Raw genomic sequence first — 22659 nt, forward strand, 5'->3', positions numbered from 1 at the left:
GGCGTTCCTGGAGCAGCTGCCCGAGGACATACACCTGCTGCTGTCCGACGCGGATTTCAGCAACCCCTGGAAGATGGTGGCCCCGGCGGACGTGCTGTGGAAAGCCAAGAAGGAGAGTGGGGCGTCCGTCGCACAGATCACCAGGCCACGCTCCCAGCAGCAAACCAAACCAGGCCCAGCCGCAGAGCCCGCTAACCCCAGAGGCAGGGGTGAGGAGACCAATGAACAATGGTGCTTCTACCACCAGCAGTGGGGCGCAGAAGCCCCCCATTGTAGCCCGCCCTGCAAGTTCCCGAGAAAGTCCCCGCTGATGGCTACGGCAGCTGGCCATTGGGATAGCCTCCTGTATGTCTGGGACAAGCAGTCGGGACACCGCTTTTTGGTCGACTCCGGAGCCAAGATCAGCGTTTTACCTCCGACGAGTTACGACACCTGCAACTGGGTCCCACCCTGAGGGCCATGAACGGCAGCACAGTAAGGACCTACGGCACCCGTATGGTGTGGCTACAGTTCAGCTCCAGCCAGTTCACGTGGGACTTCACACTGGACGCCGTAGCCCAACCGCTCCTGGGAGCAGATTTTTTGCGAGCTCACAGCCTACTGGTCGACCTGCCAAGGGAAGAGACTGGTCCACGCTGAGACCTTTCAAATATTCTCCCTGGGCGAAGCCCAGTTGCCGGCCCCACACCTAGACTCCATCACGCTGTCCGACAATGACTTCACCAGAGTCCTGGCAGATTTCCCATCGGTTCTGGCACCCCAGTTCTTGGCAGCCATGCCCAGACACAGCGTACGGCACCACATCCCGACACAAGGACCACCCCCTCCACACCCTTGCTCGAAGGCTTCCCCCGGACAAACTCCGACTGTCGAAGGAGGAGTTCAAGAGGATGGAGGAATTGGGGATCAAACGGCAGTCCGACAGCCCATGGGCCTCCCCCCTGCACATGGTGCCCAAAGCAACAGGGGGCTGGAGACCATGTGGCGACTACCGCAGGCTGAACGAGGCAACAACACCGGACCGCTACCCTGTGCCGCACATTCAGGACTTTGCAGCAAACCTGCAGGGCGCACGGATCTTCTCCAAGGTGGACCTCGTCCGGGGATACCATCAAATCCCGATGCATCTGGATGACGTCCCCAAAACGGCACTCATCACCCCTTTCGGCTTTTTGAGTTCCTCCGCATGCCGTTTGGCCTAAAGAATGCCGCACAGACGTTTCAGCGGTTAATGGACGCGGTGGGACGCGACCTGGACTTCACTGGCATCTATTTGGATGACATCCTCATAGCCAGCAGCAGTCGTCAGGAGCATCTATCCCACCTCCGTCAACTCTACGCCCGACTGAATGAATATGGCCCAACAATCAACCCGGCCAAATGCCAGTTCAGGCTCGACACCATCGACTTCCTGGGCCACAGGATTACTAAAAATGGGGCAACTCCTCTGCCCGCTAAGGTAGACGCGGTCCGCCATTTCCCCTGACCCAACACAATCAAAGGCCTTCAGGAATTCGTGGTGTATTTCTACCACCGCTTCCTCCCTACAGCTGCCCGAATCATGCGCCCCCTGTTTGCCCTGATGTCGGGTAAGAGCAAGGACATTACCTGGGACGAGGAGTCTGCCGCCGCTTTCATTAAAACCAAAGAAGCCTTGGCAAACACCACAATGCTAGTGCACCCCAGAATGGACGTCCCTACCACCCTCACAGTGGACACATCTAACACGGCAGTCGGTGGGGTGCTGGACCAACTCATCGAGGGTCGCTGGCAACCCCTGGCGTTTTTCAGCAAACACCTACGACCACCCAAGCTCAAATACAGTGCTTTCAACCGGGAAATGTTGGTGCTATACCTGGCAATCTGGCATTTCAGGTACTTCTTAGAAGGTAGGCCCTTCACTGCGTTCATGGACTGCAAACCGCTTACCTTTGCGTTCACGAAAGCATCCGATCCGTGGTCGTCCCGCCAGCAGCGACAACTGTCCTACATCTCTGAATACATGATGGATGTCCGGCATGTCTTGGGAAAGGACAATGTTGTGGCGGACGCCCTCTCCCGCCCTAACATCCAAGCCCTGTCCCAGGGGGTAGACTATGAAGCGCTGGCGAAGGTGCAGCAGGCAGACGAGGAGATCCCTAGTTACAGGACTGCAGTCTCCGGTTTGCAGCTCCAGGACCTCCCGGTAGGCCCAGGTGAGAGGACCCTACTCTGTGACGTCACCACTGGCCAACCCCGCCCCGTCGTTCCGGCAGCCTGGCGGCGGCATGTTTTCAACTCCATTCACAATTTAGCACACCCCTCCATCAGGACAACCGTCCGGATGGTAGCCAACAGGTTCCTTTGGCACGGACTCCACAAGCAGGTCAGTGAATGGGCCAGAACGTGCATGCACTGCCAGACGGCCAAGGTGCAGCAGCACACCAAAGCTCTGCCACAGCAGTTCCACCCCACCCGTTGGCATTTCGACCACATTCATGTGGATATCGTGGGCCCCCTGCCAGTGTTGTGAGGAGTGCAGCACCTCCTCACTATCGTGGACCGGTTCACAAGATGGCCAGAGGCGGTCCCGCTCACCGACACCACCTCCGAATCTTGCGCCCGAGTACTGATTGCCATCTGGGTATCTCACTTTGGTGTACCGGCCCACATTACCTCCAACAGAGGCACCCAGTTCACCTCCAGCCTGTGGTCAGCTATGGCCAGCCTTCTGGGGATACAGCTGCACCACACAACTGCCTACCACCCACAGTCGAACGGACCAGTGGAGCGTTTCCACCATTACCTGAAGTCGGCTCTCATGGCCTGCCTGAGAGGTCCTAACTGGGTGGACGAGCTCCCCTGGGTCCTGCTCGGCTTCTGCACAATGCTCAAAGAGGATCTGCACACCTCGTCAGCCGAGTTGGTGTACAGCGCACCCCTGGTCGTCCCAGGAAAGTTCATACTACCCCCAAGGGGGCAAGAGGAAGACCCCGCAGCAGTCCTGGGCAGACTTATGCGAGTGGCTCGGTAACCTGGCCCCCGTACCCACTTCACAACATGGACAGAGCCCGAGGTGCATACCCAAAGAGCTGCAAAACTGTAAGTTCGTTTTTGTACGATGGGGCAGACATCGGGCACCGCTACAGTGGCCCTACGAGAGGCCGTTTACAGTGATCAGAAAAAATGGGTCCACATTCGTGCTGGACATTGGGGGGAAAGAGGAGGTTTTCACGGTGGACCGACTCAAACCAGCCCATGTGGACTTGGCGCAGCCGGTCGAGATTCAGGCACCGCGGCGCAGAGGCAGACCTCCCAAACAGAGTCCGACCCAGACTGTGGACAATGGGGGGTGTATCACCGGTTCTGGGGGGGGGGGGGGGGGTTATGTGGTGACCCACTTCCCAGCGCATTCGAACCGGCTCACAAAGCGGCGCGCGCCGGCATTGAGGCCGGTCCCAAAGAGGGCGCCAAGCCTGCTTCACCAGCAAGGGGAAAAGCCTGCGCAGGGGACGGGACAGCGAATACACACCCCCTACAGCATTCCCGCCCGGGGAGGGCGGGATCAGGAAGGCTTTAAAGCGAGGCCGTGAAGTTTGAATAAACCTCTTTTGGAACCACAGCTCACCGACTCCGTGTCGTTATTGCAGCGCTGCGTGTAGCACACCACTACACGTTAAAGAAATGAGGTCCACTTAACATAAAAATAACTCTGAAGGCATATGAACACATTGCTGAGAAAATTTGAAGGCTTGTACATACATACTGATGATATTTCTGTTGTGGAGAGGCAGATGCACAAATTCACTGTAAAAAACCTAAGTGACTACTTGACAGAGTTACAAGAAAAATCTGACACAATTGGAGTATTTGCTCAGCTGCAGATGACTGTAATGATGCATCTTTAAAACTGTGTACAATCACTTATTGGGAATGACTTAGCATTGCCTTTCATTGCAACTAGAGTCCTATAACAGTCTACCAGAAAGATCAGCCACCACTTGCCTGCAACCCAGATGGTCTTGGGCCTAGCATAATCGCAGACATTTCTCAATGTCTGTACTCAACTCTAGCTACAGGCTGACTGAAAAGCCATCACAAACAATATACAGATAACAGAACAGCATTGCAGAATTACAAATTAGCAGCATTGACACTTGAAATGTGCAGTGCAGACTTTGATTGCCAGAGGAGTGGTGTTTTGGAAAAGTTTAACATCAGGAACGATTCTGAAGTAAGGTCAGCAACCTGAGACAATAACTTTGTTGCTCTCTTCACAAATGCCCCCTGACCTGTTTCTCATTTCCCACATTATTCTTTTTCTTTCAGAATTTCAACGTTTATCATTTCTGCTCGTAGTTTGGTAACGTGCTTAATGTTCAAAAATAAAATCTTACCCTACATTGAGTGTACTGAGTCAAGGTTGCCTTATGAACACTAAATTCTGTTATTGCTTACTTAAAGATGAAGTAGATACAGCTTATTGCACATGGTAAGTAATGTAAGATCTGTTACAGGAGTGGCAACAAGGGCAATTGGAGAAAATATAAGAAACCAAATTTCCAAAAGGTAACAGCAAGCTGATAAACCACTGTTGTTCCAACAATTGTTATAAAACAAAAGACTGTGGATGCTGGAAAGGGCTTTAACTTGAAATATTAACTCTCTTCCTTTGTTTAAAGATGCTGTTCCTGTTGAGAGTTACCGTAAATTCCAGTGTATAAGCCAATAATTTGGCTCTAAATTTTGGTCATAAAATTAGGGGGTCAGCTTATACAGAGGGTGCCAACATTGGAAAGAAGAATACACGGAAGACAGGTTGTATTTATTGGCTGTTTTTGAGTCAAATTGGTTCCACTGTCGACGCATGAATTCTTTGGTTTGTTTAAACTCACATCTAGTGGCTGGAGCACGGACATCAAACCATCGGGGACTGCAATGTCCGTATTTTTAGCTTTCAATGCTGCTTTTGTCTCACCTGACAAGTGCACTTTGAACATGTCCCAGACAAGTAGCAACTTTTCCTTCCTGACAACTTCGGGACGTCGACACCACACCTCTTTAACCCACTTCAAGCAACCCACTTCATCCATCTAGCAGCGTTCTTGTCCATAAACAACACCCCACGGGAATTTTCTGAGCAATCTTTGTTTTTTGTCTCAACACAAGGTCACGTCTATTCATAAATCGGGTGCACCAACTTCGCGTACCTTTGAAATTTTTGCTGAGCTCATGGTGTTTTCCGTCCTATTTCAACACTTGAACTCGAATCATTTCTCTGGTAACAATGTATCCGGACGATCGCTGGTGATTCACTTTTTCTTCCAGTTCTGGCCCTGGCAGTTTGCACATTTCGTCTTTGACATTTCCCTCAGCGTGTCCTCTGCCTTTCTCCACTCTCTCACTTGTTTCTCGTTTACACTAAACTTCTTAGCAGCTTCAGAATTATTTGTTCCTTTAGCAAAATCAACAACCTTAGGCTTGAAGCCAGCATCATATCGTATTTGTTTTAATCTTTTGTACATGGTAGTCGCAAACTCCATACTGAGTACACGTGCTGATCCCGCCACCCCGTGTTATGTTTTAACCAGATTACGATGGGTGCTAAATGGTTTCACGGGGGTTACATTTCAGAGGATTCTTTTCCATTGGAAACTTAATCCAAAATTTCTCTCCCTGATTTATTTATCAAGAAATTGCCAATAACATTCTACAATGTGTAGGCCTGTTTTCTTAGCAGGTAATGGTTCACAACATTTTCAAGGTCCAGATCTGGCAAAGCTAAATACCAGCATGTGAGATCTTGTGATCTTTTCTGGTTAAATCAAAGACCTCTACAAAATGGGTCAGCCTATACAAAGGTAACATGAAAAAGTCACTTTTTTAACCTTGAAAATGGGGGTCGGTTTATACTCCAGGTCAGTTTATACTCAGGAATAAATGTTATCCGTATATTTATTTTTTAATCCATCATGCCTCGAACTACGCAAATTCAATAGAGAATTAAACTTTCTGAATACTTGCTCCAAATACCACTGCAAACAATAAAGCATGAAACATTGTTGATTGTCTTGCCAAACCATTTTAAATTAAAATTCTCTTAAAATTTCTTAGCATTCAAGCACAGTTTGAAATCAGCAAACTGACCAAATAGACCGTAGCTGGGACACAACCACTGGCTTTATTGACTTTACTGATATGCAATCTTTCAAAAAAAAACATAATCTAACAAAAAATGTTAAAATAAAAAGTTAGAACAAGGTAAAAATCTGCTTCAATAAAATTGTTTGCATTATGGTGGTTATTTTCTTAAAATTAGACATTTTTTGATTTACCATGTTAAATTTTTCAATTTCAATTTTTAGTATTCACAAATAATAACTATTATTATTTTTAGTATCCTAAGGACGTTGAAAAGCAAGGCAAATACTGCCTGAGGTTTTGACTGAGAAAAAGAAGGTTAAGTGCTTTGAAGAACAAAGCTTTGTACAAAATTTAAAGCAAATGGCTTTTGCAACTCATAGGTACTGAACGACCATCTTCTCACTAAAACAAAGAGAAATGGCAATATCTTTACATATTAAGATACGGCTGATGTTGTACACACCATTTGTGCAGAAGTGAAAGTTGGGTGTGACTTCAGTAGTAGTCCAACAAATAGGAAGAATAAAAGTTTGATTACTTAAAATGAATTCATACAGATAGATGTATGTAGTTACCAAATTACACAAGCAGAATAAATGTGGAATTTTGTACAGGTTAACTGAAACTCTAAAAGAGCTTGAAGCAAGAATGAAACAAGATGCATGAAATAAAGCCTAACTCTGAAATGGTTGAAATGGTAATTGATAACATTACCTTAGCAGTTAAAATCAATGTTTCTATGCATTCTGTGCAAGAAATTCATGCATGTGACCGAATATGTAAGTACATCAGAGTTGGTGCAGCAAGACCTATGTGTTTGAATTTGTTGAGTGCATCAGTTTTGTATTTCAGAAACAGATAGTAGAAGAATTGCAGAAATCGGCTCTCCATACACTAATTGCTGATGAAAATATAGACATTTTTGTTCAGAAAAAGTTTATTTCGTATTTTAAGTTTCGATGGAAAGTGAAATGTTTGTGTGTATTTTGAAACTACTGCATGTGACAATATTACTATTGTAGAAGCAAAAAAAGAGTTTTATATCAGCAACAATCTCAATATTCAAAAGATGGTGATTTTGTGCTGGTAAAGAATAATGGTGTGGCAGCAATTCTTCACTGAGAAATAAAGCATCTGTCTGAGTAACATTGCATTGCACACAGGGACAAACTGGGATTAGACAACAAATAGGAAAAAACTATCAAATATGCAGGACATAGACACACTGCTACTAACAATATATACAATGTTCAGCAGCCTATCAGTTTAAAAAAAGCTAGAAGAATTCGATAATGCCACAGAATGTGATATTATGTCACTTTGAGAACTAAACAAAGTAAGATGGCTATCAAGACATGTTGCCGTTGCTGGTTTAATGAGGAATTATGAAGTTTTTACCCAGTACTGCAAAGAGCAAGTTAATGAATGTAACCATCCACTCATCAAATAGTGCCTGAAGGTTTTGACCAATCCATAATATGAAGTAGCATTTACTGCCTTTAACGATGTTGTAAAAGATCTGGCATCTCTTTGTAAACTCCTTCAGAAAATCTGCTTGCATACAATTGAATCAGTGCAGTATGCAAAAACAAAAATTCACAATTTATGGTCACAGTATAGTTTTCCTGACGAAGAACGGCAAGCATTTGACTGTTGCTACTACAAATACAACCAATTTTGAATCTGAAAAAGAGAACGTTGTATGACTGGCAAAAATATGCTCAGCTATCTGTTACGAACTACGACAATAGACTTGCCTCAAAAATAACGCAGCAATACTGTGCTTTCAAACTTTAAAATTTCTGAGAAAGTTAAAGCTGGTTCAATTAAAATGTAAATTGATATATTTAACTACGTGCATAGAAACGAAGAACATGAAAAACTGTCAGTTCCTGGTGACATTGTTGGAACACCTCAAGCTTCTCGTGCTGCCTGCAAACGTGGATTCAGTATCATTAATTCAATTAAATGTAATCCAGAGTCAGAGTAGAAGTGGTACATTTAGAAGATCTAATGAGGATTAAGACATATCTTTCATCTGGACACAAAATTAACATGTACAGTGCTTATAAACAACTGGATCCTTGTCTTGCTAACCGGAAGACTACAATCTGTGCGGATTGGAAATATTATTTCCACCTGGCACATGACAGGGATGTGTACTTAGCCCACTGCTCTACTCTCTCTACACCCATGACTGTGTGGTTAGGCATAGCTCAAATGCCATCTATAAATTTGCTAATGATACAACCATGGTTGGCAGAACCTCAAATGGTGATGCGAGGGCATACAGCAGTGAGACATACGAGCTAGTTGAGTGGTGCCATAGCAACAACCTCACACTCAAAGTTAATAAGACCAAATAACTGATTGTGAACTTCAGAAAGGGTAGAATGAAGGAACACAAACCAACCCTCATAGAGTGATTAGAGAGTGAGCAATTTCAAGTTCCTGCATGTCAATATCTCTGAGAGCTTAACCCAGTCGCGACATATTGATGTAGCTATAAAGAAGGCAAGACAGGAGCTATATTTCATTCAGAGTTTGAAGAAATTTGGTTTGCCACCTAAAACACAAACCTCTACCATGGTGAGCATTCTGATAGGCTGCATCACTGAGCCCGGGGGAGGGAGGGTGGCAACTGCACAGGATCAAAGTTAAGTTGCACGAGGTTGTAAAATTAGTCAGCTCCATCATGGGTACTAGTCTCCATAGTATCCAAGGAGCAGTGCCTCAGAAAGGCAGTGTCCATCATTAAGGACACCTACCTCCTAGGAGATGCCCTCCTCTCATTGTTACCATTAGGAAGAAAATACAGAAGCCTGAGACACACACTCAGTGACTCAGGAACTGCTTCTTTTCCTCTGCCATCTGATTTCTAAATGGACATTGAACCTCACTAATTTTTTTTATTTATTTCTGTTTTTGTACTACTCCCTATCCTCGTTATATGCGGGGGATACGTTCCTTGCAGTCGGCGCATAATGTGAATAATTAATTAAATGGAGAAACTAGGGATGCGTTCCAGAAGGCTTCCTAAATATGTTTTATCTGTAATTTATTCACATTTTCATACCAATATTACACAAAAGCAGCACCACAAGGCAACATTCGTATTATATTTCATCAATTTAAGGTAATATGCAATGTAATAAATCATAGGAAGTTAACATACTAGGGAGTTCAGTACTCACCAACAGTGGCAGGTGTGTTCGCTCCAGGAGATGAGTGGGTGTTGTGGTCATCAGGATCATATCAACCACAGCAAGGGATGAAGGAAGACTCACAGAACAGCAGCAGGAGATGACACCAGTTTGGAAAAAGTGGTGAGGGCTGTTTGCCTGGCAGCATTTTGTTTTTCAGCATAAATTTGTTTGTAGGGAAAAAGGGTTGACGGCAGGGAATGACTGATATGCTGACTCTGTTCTAAACTTCAATCCATGTCCATTGCCAGTTGTGCCAAGTGTTCTGACTTCCACCATTCCCTCACCATTGGTAAACTCCCAGGATTTTCAAAATCGTCTTGTTGCTTGCAGCATCTGAGAGATAGTTTGCCGTAAAAAAAAATACGCCTTGAATGTGGATCACACCTTGGTCAAGTGGTTTGATCAGCAATGTTGTGTTAGGTGGCAGAAAATGTACTGTTATATTACGATGAATGCAGCCCAAGTGTTTAGGATGGGCTGGCGCATTGTGTTCCCTTCAACTGATGCCGCGCTGTTTATAATTTCCAACCTTTTTTCAAGTGTTAAAGCGGTTCTCTGCTGTTCAGCTGATGGCCCAGGACGTGACATTGGACATTTAGGAGGCATAGTTAAATATTTCAAGCACAAAATCACTGCACCGTTTAAGAGTGCAAGATCGCACATCCACACCTTGGCAAAACCAATGCGAGACTGGCGGGAGTGAGATTGAGAGGCACACGCACGTGACTTGTATTGGCGGGGAAGCAGGGCTCCTCACATAACTGTGAGTTTTGGACGCATATAAGGAGACATTGGTTCCTCGCACATAGTCTGAAGATGCATATAACGAGGATATGGTGTACTTATTTCAACTTAATGATTTAATATACATACAGTATATTGTACTTAGTATAATTCAGTTTATTTTCTATATTTTTCAAGCATTAGATTGCACTTCTGCTGCAAAGTTAACAAATTCCACAACATATGCTGGTGATATCAAACCAGATTCTAATTCTGATTTATAATAAAGACGAGAAAAAGTTTACAAAACATGAAAGATTTTCTTTGTCATATCATATTTCATTATACACTTCAATTAATATATAAAATCAAAAGTATGTGACTTTTAAATTTTCATTCTAAACTCTTTTTGTATTTACGTTACAAAAAAAACACTAGGAAAGCGGCGCACAGTTTTCGGACCGTGTAAGAATGTCCTCCTCAGAGCAATCATTAGTCCGCACAGCTGTAGAGGGAACGCCAATGCTGTAACTGGGGGACCGCTTGTATTGACCACACACACCATCTTCCTTTCATGATTATCTCCAATATCTTCTTTCCACCATACTCACTAATGCAGCATTCCCAGAGTATAAACAACACTGGCGAGAGAGTTACTATGATAAAGGAAGTTATTTTAGAAGGATCCCTAATTACGAGCTGAACTCAAGAACAAAAATATGATATTCATACTGTTAGAAGAAAACTATAGACTTTCAAACAGTCTGAGGGAACTAGAAGAGCACATCTGTATGTAAGTTTCTGAAAAGTGCAAAAACACTTTTGAGAGGTGATGGTGAAAGATTTTTATTTATCTAATATTAATTGGGATACAATCTGTGTTAAAAGGTACAGAAGGCAGAGAATTGCAAACTCACTCTCAGAAGATCATTATTTGGTATATTGTAATTTCAAAAGTGAAGGGCGAAAATGGCACTTCTGAATCCAGTTTCAGGGAACAAAGCTAGGCAGGTGAAAGGAGTATCTTGGTGAGCACTTGGTGAGATTGATCTTTCACGTAGAATTAACATAGTTACGGAAAAATTAAATGATAAAATAAGAGTAAAGTTTCCAAATTGAGAGAAAGGTTAATCTTCCTTGTCTGAGAAATGATACATCAAAATAAGTTGTTATCTGTTACTTGAAGGCAAACCAGTCTCAGAGAAATAGAAGGCATTCAAGAAGGGGAGTTAAAGATTTCCAGGCGGAATATCAGGTGTTGCTCCTCCACCCTGAATTTGCCCCTTCCTGCCAGTAGAGGGGGCTATGGACAGACATGTGAGAATAGGAATGGAAAGTTGAACTGAAATAGAAAGCCACCAGATAGACAGAGGGAAGGTCCTTGACAAAAACTCATGGTTTAAGTGTAGTTAACCTGAAAAGACTTGGGGGTAAGAGAAGAGTAGGGGCAAGTGTGTCACTTGTTGCACTTGCAGGGATAAGCGCCAGGTGGGTGATCAGTCGGGATGGACGAGCGCTCAAGGGTGTTATATACAGCAGTATAAAAGCAGTGGGATGGGGAGTGAGAAAGTGGCAGAGAATGATGTTCTGGATATGGAGGCTCGTGGGGTAGTAGGTAAGGACAATGGGAACCATCCCTTGTTATGATGATGGGAGGACTGGGTGAGGGCAGATGTGCAGGAAATGGAAGAAATGCAGATAAGGCAGTATCAATTGTGATGGAAGAGAAACCCCTTTCCTTACTCCCCTCCATAAATCCTGTCTGATTAGCCAGGTTCCTCCAACATATTGTGCGTTGCTCAAGATTTCCAGCATCTGCAGAAATCCTTGTGTTAACAGGTGATAAGCAAATTGATGGAGTAACTTCCTAGGGACCGCATGAACCTTTGTTTAGAACCAAGTGAGCCTGAAGTGGCTGCAGGAACCAGGCCCCAGTGTGTCAACCTGGGCCACAGTATGTCAAAGCCAATGCAAGATCAACACCCAGCAGGTCAGACACTGAGCCAACGGGATTTCCAAATACAGCGGATTATCAGACTTATCGTAAGCATCCAGTGCACCATCAAACACCACCTGTCACTCCGGTGGCAAAGTCTCATAGAGAACCCCTCAGCCACACAAAACAACTGCAGAATGGATTTATTCTCATCCTACGAGGCTGCCTAATGTGAAGTGGAGATCTACAAACCGAACTATGTATATGTCGCCATATACAGTCTTGAGATTGTTTTTTCTTGCAGGCATTTACAGGAAGATAATAACACAATACAATTTATGAAAAACTATACATAAATAAACACTGACAAAAACCAAAGTGCAAAAGAAAAGAAATCATGTGAATAAAAAAAAGTCAATGAATAATACTGAGAACATGAGTCACAGAATCCTTGAAAGTTAGTCTATAGGTTATTGAGTCAGTTCTGCATTGAGGTGAGTGAAGTTATCCACGCTAGTTCAGGAGCCTGATGGTTGTAGGGTAATAATTGTGCCTGAACCTGGTAGTATAGGACCTGTACCTCCTGCTTGATGGTAGTAGCAAGAAGAGAGTATGGCCTGGGTGATGGAGGTCCTTGATTTTGGATGCTGCTATCTTGGGGCAGTGCTGCATGTAACTGTGTTCAATGATGGACTGGGCTATATCCACCACTCTGGGAATTGGCGTTTCCGTACCATGATACAACCAGTCAGTATACTCACCACTGTGCATCCATAGAAGTTAGTCAAAGCTTTAGATTACATGCGGAATCTACATAAACTTCTAAAAAAAATAAAGGTGCTGTTATCTCTTCTTTGTGATGGTCCCAGGATGCCAAGGAATTTAAAGTCACTGACCCTTTCCAACTCCAACTCCACTCACTGAATGAGAACTGGCTCATGGACTTCTAGATTCTTCCTCCAACAGTCAATAAACAGCTGCTTAGTTGAGACAGTGAAATCTGTTTCCCCATTACCTGCCATGTCAACTTTTTGATTCTTGTATCTTCATCCAGGGCCTCTGAGTGTCAACCATTCTCACACTTCCAATATGTAAACATACCCTCGTCCTCCATGTTTCCAACGGAAGTGGATGCCACCATTCTCTAAACTATATTTCATCAGTATATTCTTTAACACTCATTATCGATTTGTATTTGCAGGCTCTTCCTCACCAAACTTTCCATCTTAAGTTAATTATATCTGGTATATTGCTCTTGGCCTTCTTATCCCAGTTATTGTGGTAACTTTATGACATCTCAACAGTCATACGTCACCAACCTGAAAATTGCTTACTCCTGTTCTGAGGAGTAAACTGATAGTAGTTTAAACTAAGCTACTATATATATTTTTGTCATCTCCAAACATAATTCCTCTTTTATTTAATACAACATTGCCAAATATTTAATAAGGAAATACACACCATCTATTGGTTCCTTAATCTACGCTGCAAATAAAATCCTCCTAATACTCCAAATGATTTGTCTAATACAATTTTATATTCTTAATTTTATGCAACTTCTGCCTAAAATGATTTTCTACATTATGTTAACACATACCTACTTATAAATGGCATTTATGTTTGCACAGATATCAGACCAACTATTCTCATGTTTTTCCATCTCTATTCTCTTGAACAACAGCTTGATATCACTACAATTTACAGAGACCACTGTATCATGCAGGGAACTCAAACACAAACTATGTTTCTGCAGTCACTTCATTTTAAAACCCTAGATATACGCCATCAATTCTGTCAGCTTTTAGTTCCCTTAATTCCTCTAGAATAATTTCTGTACTGATAAATTTAATTGAAGCTCCTCATTACTATAAGACCATTGACCCAGCAACATGGCCGTTAAGAATTCAAGTTATCAGCTGCAATATTTCTCATTTGTCTGTAATACCCCCCCCCCCCAAACTTCATCAAAAGTAGGAAATTGAATTAACATCAATAAAATTGTGGACAAATATATTCTCTATATAAACAAAAGTATTTTCATTATTCTATGTTGAAGTACCTTACCGGTCGCTACCTGCTTTACTTTCCCTCATTACACAACCAACCAAAGAAAAGCAAATTTCTTATTAAGGACCGCCTCTGAATGTTCATAACCATAGCACCTTAATTTATTTTTAAAATTCTTCCAGGCAAGCCTTCTTGCCTTCTCCTTTAATGCAGCTGGATCAATTAGCTATCATGTTCTTCACTGAGGCATGTCCAATATGAAAACCATACCAAGCAGAAGTGTGTCTGACACCATGCATTAATCTTATTTCTTTCTCTTGAATTCTTCATGGACTAAGGACTTTAGAGATCAAAGTCAAACTGAGAAAGTTAAAAAATTCCTTTGAAACTATTATCTGTGGATGTCACAACCTTCTGCTACAAAACCATCTGTTTTCTTTATAAATACCAACAAAGTTGCAAGAATCTAAATTAAAAATAGGGTGATAAGTATCGAGAGGAAAGAAATCCAGAAAGTAAAATAGTGCTTGGACTTCAATTAGCAACATAAAAATCAGTTTATCTGACAAGCACTGATCCCACATTATGAAATATATGACCATTTCTCAAGTTTTTTTAAACTTTGTAGAATTAGCAAATGCTGACTTCTGTGTTTAACTTCCCAGAGGTTTTCTTTGCAAAATGAAGAGTTTTCATTACCTTCATGTAGAAATATTTTTTTCCTTTCTCTCTCAGTCCCGACAGTTGATAGTTTGCCACAGAAGCATCTCCCAATACACCCATTCTAGAGCTAGAATTCTACCACTAACCAAGCTAATTTTATCCATTTCAAAGCTACGCTACAGCAACCTTTGAGGATGTCAGATGCACAACACTCCAATGCTCAATTAGTGCTTCAAGATCTTCATGGCATTTCCAGGAGAATGGACACAATTCTTTGTACTTTATAGATCTTTGGCAATAAAATTAAGCATATTTCTACATTCTGGGATGTGAACTGGTTTCATTCTGATGCTCAATGTGGAAATGCACATTTATGATATGGTGACAAGGTCTCACGTTGCCCAGATATGCAGCAATACAGCAAGTCGTATCATCAAATAATGAAAATCAAAAAAAAAAGCTGGAAATTTAAAACAAAAACAGAAAATGCTGGAAGCACTCAGCAGATCAGGCCACATCTGTGAGAAGAGAAACTGGCAAATGAATACCTACTCTTCTTTGAGTATGCCTTAACTGAGAAGGCAAGACAATCTTAGCGACCAAGTCAATCTGTAAGTAGAGGAAGATGGGAAGGGAAGGAGGCCACAGATCAGGAAGCTTTTTCACCTCAGGAACATTTCTCTTTCAGAGTGTACCTTACAAACCCCAAACTATTATTATAGAATGCTAAAAAAAATGGACAAGAGGATTTCTGTGTATGCTATTGATATAAAAGTGCAGAAAGCAATAGACAATATTTGCAGGAGTATAGCATTCGGCTCTTCGAGCCAGCACGACCATTCACTGTGATCATGGCTGATCATGCATAATCAGTACACCGTTCCTGCCTTCTCCCCATATCCCTTGACTCCGCTATCTTTAAGAGCTCTATCTAACTCTTTCTTGAAAGCATCCATGGAATTTGCCTCCACTGCCTTCTGAGGCAGAGCATTCCACAGATCCACAACTCTCTGGGTGAAAAAGTTTTTCCTCAACTCCGGTCTAAATGGCCTATCCCTTATTCTTAAACTGTGGCCTCTGGTTCTGGACTCTCCAAACATCAGGAACATGTTTCCTGCCTCTAGTGTGTCCAATCCCTTAATAATCTTATTTGTTTCAATCAGATCCCCTCTCATCCTTCTAAATTACAGTGTATACAAGCCCATCAAAAACATTTGATGCAGTCTTTCAGGGGAGACGTCAGAAGTTACTCAAGCTCTTGCAACAGAGAGCACACTATTCACTTAATGATGAAACAGGCACTATAATAGTAAACGACTCAGGGTCAGTAGAGCTACTGGGACTTGATGTTTCAATCCCAATGATAAAGTCGGCACTCTAGATGTTGGCAGTGGCTTGGAGTGGTGATGAGGAGGATAGCTACGTCATCGGGGTCATCAGGTGGGCACCCTCCTTCTTTGACGTTTTGTTGATAAACCCATGATGTCTCCAGAGGGCTCAACGGTGCTACCTGGCGTCCCAGATACACACCCCTCAGTTCTTCATCTTGAAGCCCAGTTGTTGTCTTTCCTTTTAATCCAAATCCACTTGCTGCCTTCTTCTGCTGCATTTGACAAGGACTTGTCAGACAGGACCCTTGTGGAAAGAGGGAGGGAGACACCCCTCCCCCACCTTCTTCAACAGACTGGTTGTAGATGTAGCAACGAATTCCCTCCATCCCACTTCTACAGGGAAAATTTTGGTCTTCCAGCCGTTCTGAGCAGCTTCAGTTGTCAGTTCAGAGTACTTAGTCTTTTTCCTCTCATAAGCTTCTTCAATGCCACCTTCCCATGGTACTGTCAATTCCATAACATATGCCAGCTTGGCTGTTGTGGAACACAGGACTATGTCTGGCCGGAGTGTTGTAGTCCCAATGTCTGGGGGAAATACAAGCTTTTTCTCCAAGTTCACGTCCATTTTCCAATCCCGAGCAACATGCAGAATGCTTATATCCTTTGATGTTACTTGGTGCTCTGGAGGTTGGCCTGCTGGTACAAATCGTATAATGTGAATATTTCCTGCCAACGTTTGTGGGATAGCATTTATGGTGGTTTGCCTCTGTTCAAAGATTGATGCCAGCTGTCTGAGAACTTGGTTATGCTGCCAAGTATACTGCCCCTGGCTGAGGCTCATGGTGCATCCTGTTAAAATGTGCCTTAGTGATCCAGGTGCTTGACAAAGAGAGCAAGTGGGGTCTTCTCCCCATCACTGGTTCAGGTTTTGGGGTGTTCGTAGGAGGTCATAAGTGGCTCTGATGACAAAACTTAGCCAAGATCCCTCCATCTCCCAGATGTCACACCAACTGAGTTTTCTATTTTCCAGGCTCTGTAAGCTCTACGAACCAATTTAAATTGTAGAAGAGAATGAAGAGCACAGAAAGATGATTTATTAACCCATTTAAGAATTTTATTCCATCTATCATCAGAAATCTGACAATTTAGGTCATCCTCCCAAGCTTTTTTTATATTATCTAAAATGTCTTGTCTAGATTCAATCAACAAGTTATAGATACTGGTAATAGAACCATTAACAAAAGGTTTTAAATTTAAAAGATGGTCCAGTAAATTTTTATCAGGACCTATAGGAAAAGTAGTTAATTGAAAACATAAGAAATCTCTAATTTGAAGGTATCTGTAAAAATGTGTTTTTGGGAGTGCAAGTTTAGTTGACAATTGATCAAATGAAGCAAGAGATTCTGAAATAAACAGGTCCCAAAAACACTTAATACCTAGTTCATCCCAATCTTTAAAGACTGTCAGTCATGGAAGGGATAAAAAAATAATTAAGGAGAATGGGAGATGATAATGAAAAACTCATTAAACCAAAAAACTTCCTAAATTGAGACCAAATCCTTAAAGTTTGCTTAACAATTATGTTATCTGTTATTTTATTTGCTCAAAAAGAATATGATCCAAGAAGAGAGACAATAGAGGAATTTTTTACAGAATTAACTTCTAAGGAGACCCATGATGGGCAATCTTTACGATAAATATAATAAGACCAAAAAGTAATATTCCTTATATTGGCAGCCCAATAGTAAAACCTAAAATTGGGTAGGGCTAATCCACCCATCTCTTTATTTCTTTGTAGGTAAACTTTACTTAAACGAGCTTGCTTGTTATTCCAAATATAAGATGTTGAAATTGAATCTAAAGAATCAAAGCAGGTCTTAGGAATAAAAATAGGTAAGGCCTGAAAAAGATATAAAAATTTAGGAAGAATCTTCATTTTAATCGAATTAATTTGGCCAATTAGAGATAAAGAAAGAGGAGACCATTTAGAATGCGTCTTTTTCACATAATTCAATAAGGGGTTTAAGTTTTCTTTAAATAAATTCTTGAAATTTTTAGTAATTGTTACACCTAGATATGTAAATTGACTTGTAACAACTTGGAACGGAAATTTGGCATTTGATGACATTAGGTCATTTAAAGGAAATCACTCACTTTTATGTAAGTTCAGCTTATATCCTGAAAAAGAACTAAACTGGGAAATTAAAGAAAGAACAGAAGGTAAAGAAGCTTCAGTGTTAGAGATAAAAAGTAAAATATCATCAGCGTATATTGAAATTTTGAGTCATACCTTCCCTTAGTATACCAGAAATGTCCTTAAGTTCTTGAAATGCTATTGCTAAGGGTTCTATAGCTAAAGCAAAAAGTAAAGGACTAAGAGGGCAACCTTGTCTAGTTCCCCGCCGTAATTTAAAGGGCTTAGAAATTTGAGAGTTAGTAATAACCTGAGCGGTAGGAGACAAGTAAATTAATTTAGCCCAACGAATAAAATTAGGCCCAAAATTAAACTTTTCTAAGGTCTTAAAAAGATAATTCCAGTCAATCCTATCAAAGACTTTTTCTGCATCTAAGGATAATATACACTCTGATATTTTTTTGGATGGTGAATATATCACATTCAATAACTGATGTATATTAAAATGTGAGTAACGATTTTAAATAAATCCTGTCTGGTCATGTGATATAATAGATGGTAAATTATTTTCAAGTCTTCGAGTTAAGATTTTGGATAAGATTTTTGCATCAACATTTAATAAAGAGATCTGTCTGTATGAAGAACACTCAGCTGGATTTTTATTTTTTTTAAGAATAAGAGAAATAAAAGCTTCATTAAAAGATTGAGGGAGTTTACCTGATTTAAAGGACTCTGATAAAACAGAGGATAAATAAGGTGTAAGTAACATAGTGAAAGTTTTATAAAACTCCCCAGGAAAGCCATCAGGTCCTGGGGTCTTACCAGAATGTAAAGCACGTATAGCCTCAGCCACTTCTTCATTGGAAATAAGCTGATCTAACTGTGTTAGACTATCAGCAGACAATGTAGGAATGTTAATATTACTGAAAAAAGCATTCATATAGGTATCATCTAAAGAAGAGTCAGACTGATACAACTTAAGGTAAAAGTCTTTAAATACCTTGTTAATTTCAGAATGGTCGGATATCTTAGTACCATTATCTTTAAAAATTTCTGTGATTTGATGATTAACTGTAAAAGATTTTAAGCGATTGGCTAATAAGCTACCTGTTCTATCCCCGTGAATGTAAAATTGAGTTTTATCTCTCAACACCTGTCGTTCAATTGGGTAAATCAGCAGAAGATTATACTTGGATTGGATTTCAATACGCTTATTATATATACTTGGATCTGGAGATAGGGCATACTTTCAATCAAGATCTTTTAATATCGCTGCTAGGTCAGACCTTTCTTTGTCAGCTTTTTTCTTTATATAGGTAGAGTAAGAGATAATTTCTCCACGAATATATGCTTTAAAAGTATCCCAGACTACAGTACCAGTAGTATCTCCTTTAAAATTTTCTTTAAAGGAAAAAATAATATGGTTTTCCAAAAGCTTTAGAAAATTTTTTATCAGATAACGATGATAAGTTAAAACGCCAACTTCTTTTTGGTACAGAGTAAACAGGTAATCGTAAAGCCAGAAGCACAAGTGCATGATCAAACAAAGCAATCTCCTTATAATCATAGGATCGAACCAGTGGAAGCAAGTTTCTATCTATAAAAAATAGTCAATCCGAGAGTACATATGATGAACCTGAGAGAAATATGAATATTCCTTTTCTTGGGGGTGTAAGAAACACCACACATCAAGAATACCACATTGAAATAGAAAAGATTTAAGAAGTAGGACTGATTTATTAGTGACAGGGGGTTTACTTGAAGAGCAATCTAATATAGGGTCAAGTCAAAAATTAAAATCTCCACCCATCACTAAGGAATACCGATTCAAATCAGGGAAAAAGAAAAAATACATTCAAAGAACAAGGAGTCATCTGTATTTGGAGCATATACATTCGCAAATACGATTAGTTTATTCTCAAGACTACCCGAAACAATAACAAAGCGCCCATTTGTATCAGAAATTACATTATGTTGAATAAAGGATACATTCTGATCAAATAGGATAGTGACATCTCTCGAACTAGATTGAGGGGGTGAGTGAAAATGTATACCCTTCCATCCTTTGAAAAAGCGTGAAATATCATCTTTACGAATATAGGTTTCTTAGAGAAAGATTATACAAGTTTTAAGTTTCCTGATATAAGAGAAAATCTTATTTCGTTTAACAGGGTTATTTAGACCTTTCACATTAAAGCTGAGTATATTAATAAAAGAATCTATCAAGTATCCTTTAGTAATGTATAAAAGGTAATCACAGACATGTAGATAGCGAATAAATAAAACAGTAAAAACCTTCGATCAGCTTTCTGGAAGAACCCATTTCCCCCCTCCCTCCCCCCAAAGAGAAAAATCGGCCAAGGGAGGCTGAAGACTAATTCTAACATTCCCAACTCAAAACTCCTGTGGCTCCAAAAAATATATATGTATAGCTGTGCTGAATAAAAGATTGTAAATATATGTATACAAAAACAAAATATCAAAGTAAATAAATTTGCTATTTAAGAGAGAAAACCATGGGAAAATATAAGTAGTAGTCTCGGTAAAGAGGAAACACAGATAAGGAAAATCAAATAAGGAAAATCAATAAGTAAAACAACATATACTCGCGGGTGCAAAAAAAATGAGTAAAGAAACAAATAGAAAATAATTAGAAAGGGAAGCAGTTTAGATAAATTCCTACATGACTAATTTAAGGCATTCAAGGGAGAAAAAAAACAAAATGACAAAATGTAAAATAATAAAAAAAAACAAAAACCAGCAATAGAATATTGTATACTATTAAAAAACAGTAAAAGACCGAAAAATGTCGAGTCTCTGTGACATTTGTTGAGACATTTCAGCCAAAGTCTCTAAAGTAACCTCTTTTCTAGTGTTTTCTACTCATGGTGCTCTCACTGAGATAGGTTTAAACAGCTAAGTAAGCGAATAATTTTGGGGCACGTAGCTACTGCAACCTACTCCATTACAGCCACCGGAAGTCTGTCAGGTCTTCTTGAAGGAGGTTGATGCCTCCCTTTACTCTGCTGTTGCTTTTTTTCACAACTTCCTCAGGCCTCTTCTTTCTTTAACAAATCTTTGGATTTCCTGGAGACAACAGGATTTGGGGGGAGGAGGCATATCTTTCCTGTTCAAATAGTTCAATGGTTAACCAGAAATAAATCCATTGGAACTGCTATTATGGATATTCATTATCCATTTTCAGGATGCTTTTTGCTGAACTCAGCACAGCAATAGAAACTGTTCAAGGTTCAAGGTGTTTACTGTTAATTTTTAATTAGTATTTAAAAAAATTGCATTTGTATTTACTCAGGAGTCAAGACAGAATCTACAGAAGTGAGGCAAAGTGGCATCACCTTCATGGACCATATACAGATTACAGAGGAGAGGTGTTTGTTGCCCTGAGGTAAATTAGAATAGATAAATCCCCAAGGACTGACAAGGTGTTCCATCAGACCCTGCAGGAGGCAAGTGCTAAAAAGTCCTAGCAGAGATATTTAAATCATCCTTCACGACAGCTGAGCTACCAGAGGACTGGAGGATAGCCAATGCTGTTCTGCTGTTTAAGAAAGGCTCCAAAAATAAACCAGAAAATGATAGGCCGGTGAGCCTGACATCAGTAGTGGAAAAGTATTCTAACAGCCTGTATTCACTGGAATTCAGAAGGATAAGGGGTGACCTCATTGATGTGGAGAGGTGTTTCCTATGGTGGGAGAGTGTAAGACGAAAGGATACAGCCTACTTTTAGAACGGAGAAGTAGCTCACTTGATGAGACCCCACACACCATCTTAAATATTAGTAGTATTGATAGCCAGTGTGTATCATGTGTTGTTTAACATGAGTCCAAACTCCTGGCTTCTACCAACCAAAGTCAAGGAAGCATGTGTATGGTAAGTTACATTACACTATTCCTTTATTATTCTGGAATACAAGTACTGGAGCTCCCTATCTTGCTTCACAGAAACTAATTTGCTATGCCTTTTAGGTGTATTAATGACATTCACACAAAATTAAACAGAATGAAAAGGCCATTTGGAGTTGACGTAGGCAGAGGCAGAGACATGATGGCAATAAATTGCGACGCCTTTGCATTCATATACAAAAACAACTTTTATATTTAACTCTCAGTTTTGTTCCATTTGTTACTGTATTTCTAAAATAACAATGAGATATTCTGCATCTATTTACTTTTATTTGTGCCATTAATCCATCTACCTTGTTGTAACATTTTTATGTACTTCAGCACTCTTTGACTTCTTGAATTTATTTTTGCCATCTATTTATTTTGCTTACTACTTTTTTAACTTCCTTTCTCCACTCTATTTCTCTCCTTACCAAATGACCTTTTGAGGTTGTTGTCATCCTGCCAAACTGGTGTAAACTCTAGTCAATAGTACCAGCAAATCACCCTGTAAGCACATTGGTCCCATAAGACTGTAAAATCATAAGACATAGGAGCAGAATTAGGCCATTTGGCCCATCAAGTCTGCTCCAACATCCCATCATGGCTTATTTATTGTCCCCCCTCTCAACAC

At 40.9% G+C, this 22659-nt stretch overlaps 1 protein-coding gene across 19 annotated transcripts in view; it reads right to left on the reverse strand.

The window, feature by feature from the left end:
- tpk1 (thiamin pyrophosphokinase 1) overlaps positions 1-22659 on the reverse strand; it is a 364043-nt gene that overhangs the window by 325791 nt on the left and 15593 nt on the right. Inside the window, exon 1 of one of the 19 annotated variants that reach the window (XM_059972398.1) lies at positions 21085-21232. The exons of 17 other annotated variants lie outside the window; for them this stretch is intronic. The gene's annotated coding sequence lies outside the window, so the exon portion shown is untranslated. Of the gene's footprint in view, positions 1-21084; positions 21233-22659 lie in introns of those variants that run through there. One more of the 19 variants, XM_059972404.1, reaches the window with a different exon arrangement.

The sequence above is a fragment of the Hypanus sabinus genome, chromosome 6, assembly GCF_030144855.1.
Source record: "Hypanus sabinus isolate sHypSab1 chromosome 6, sHypSab1.hap1, whole genome shotgun sequence".
Classification (NCBI taxonomy): domain Eukaryota; kingdom Metazoa; phylum Chordata; class Chondrichthyes; order Myliobatiformes; family Dasyatidae; genus Hypanus; species Hypanus sabinus.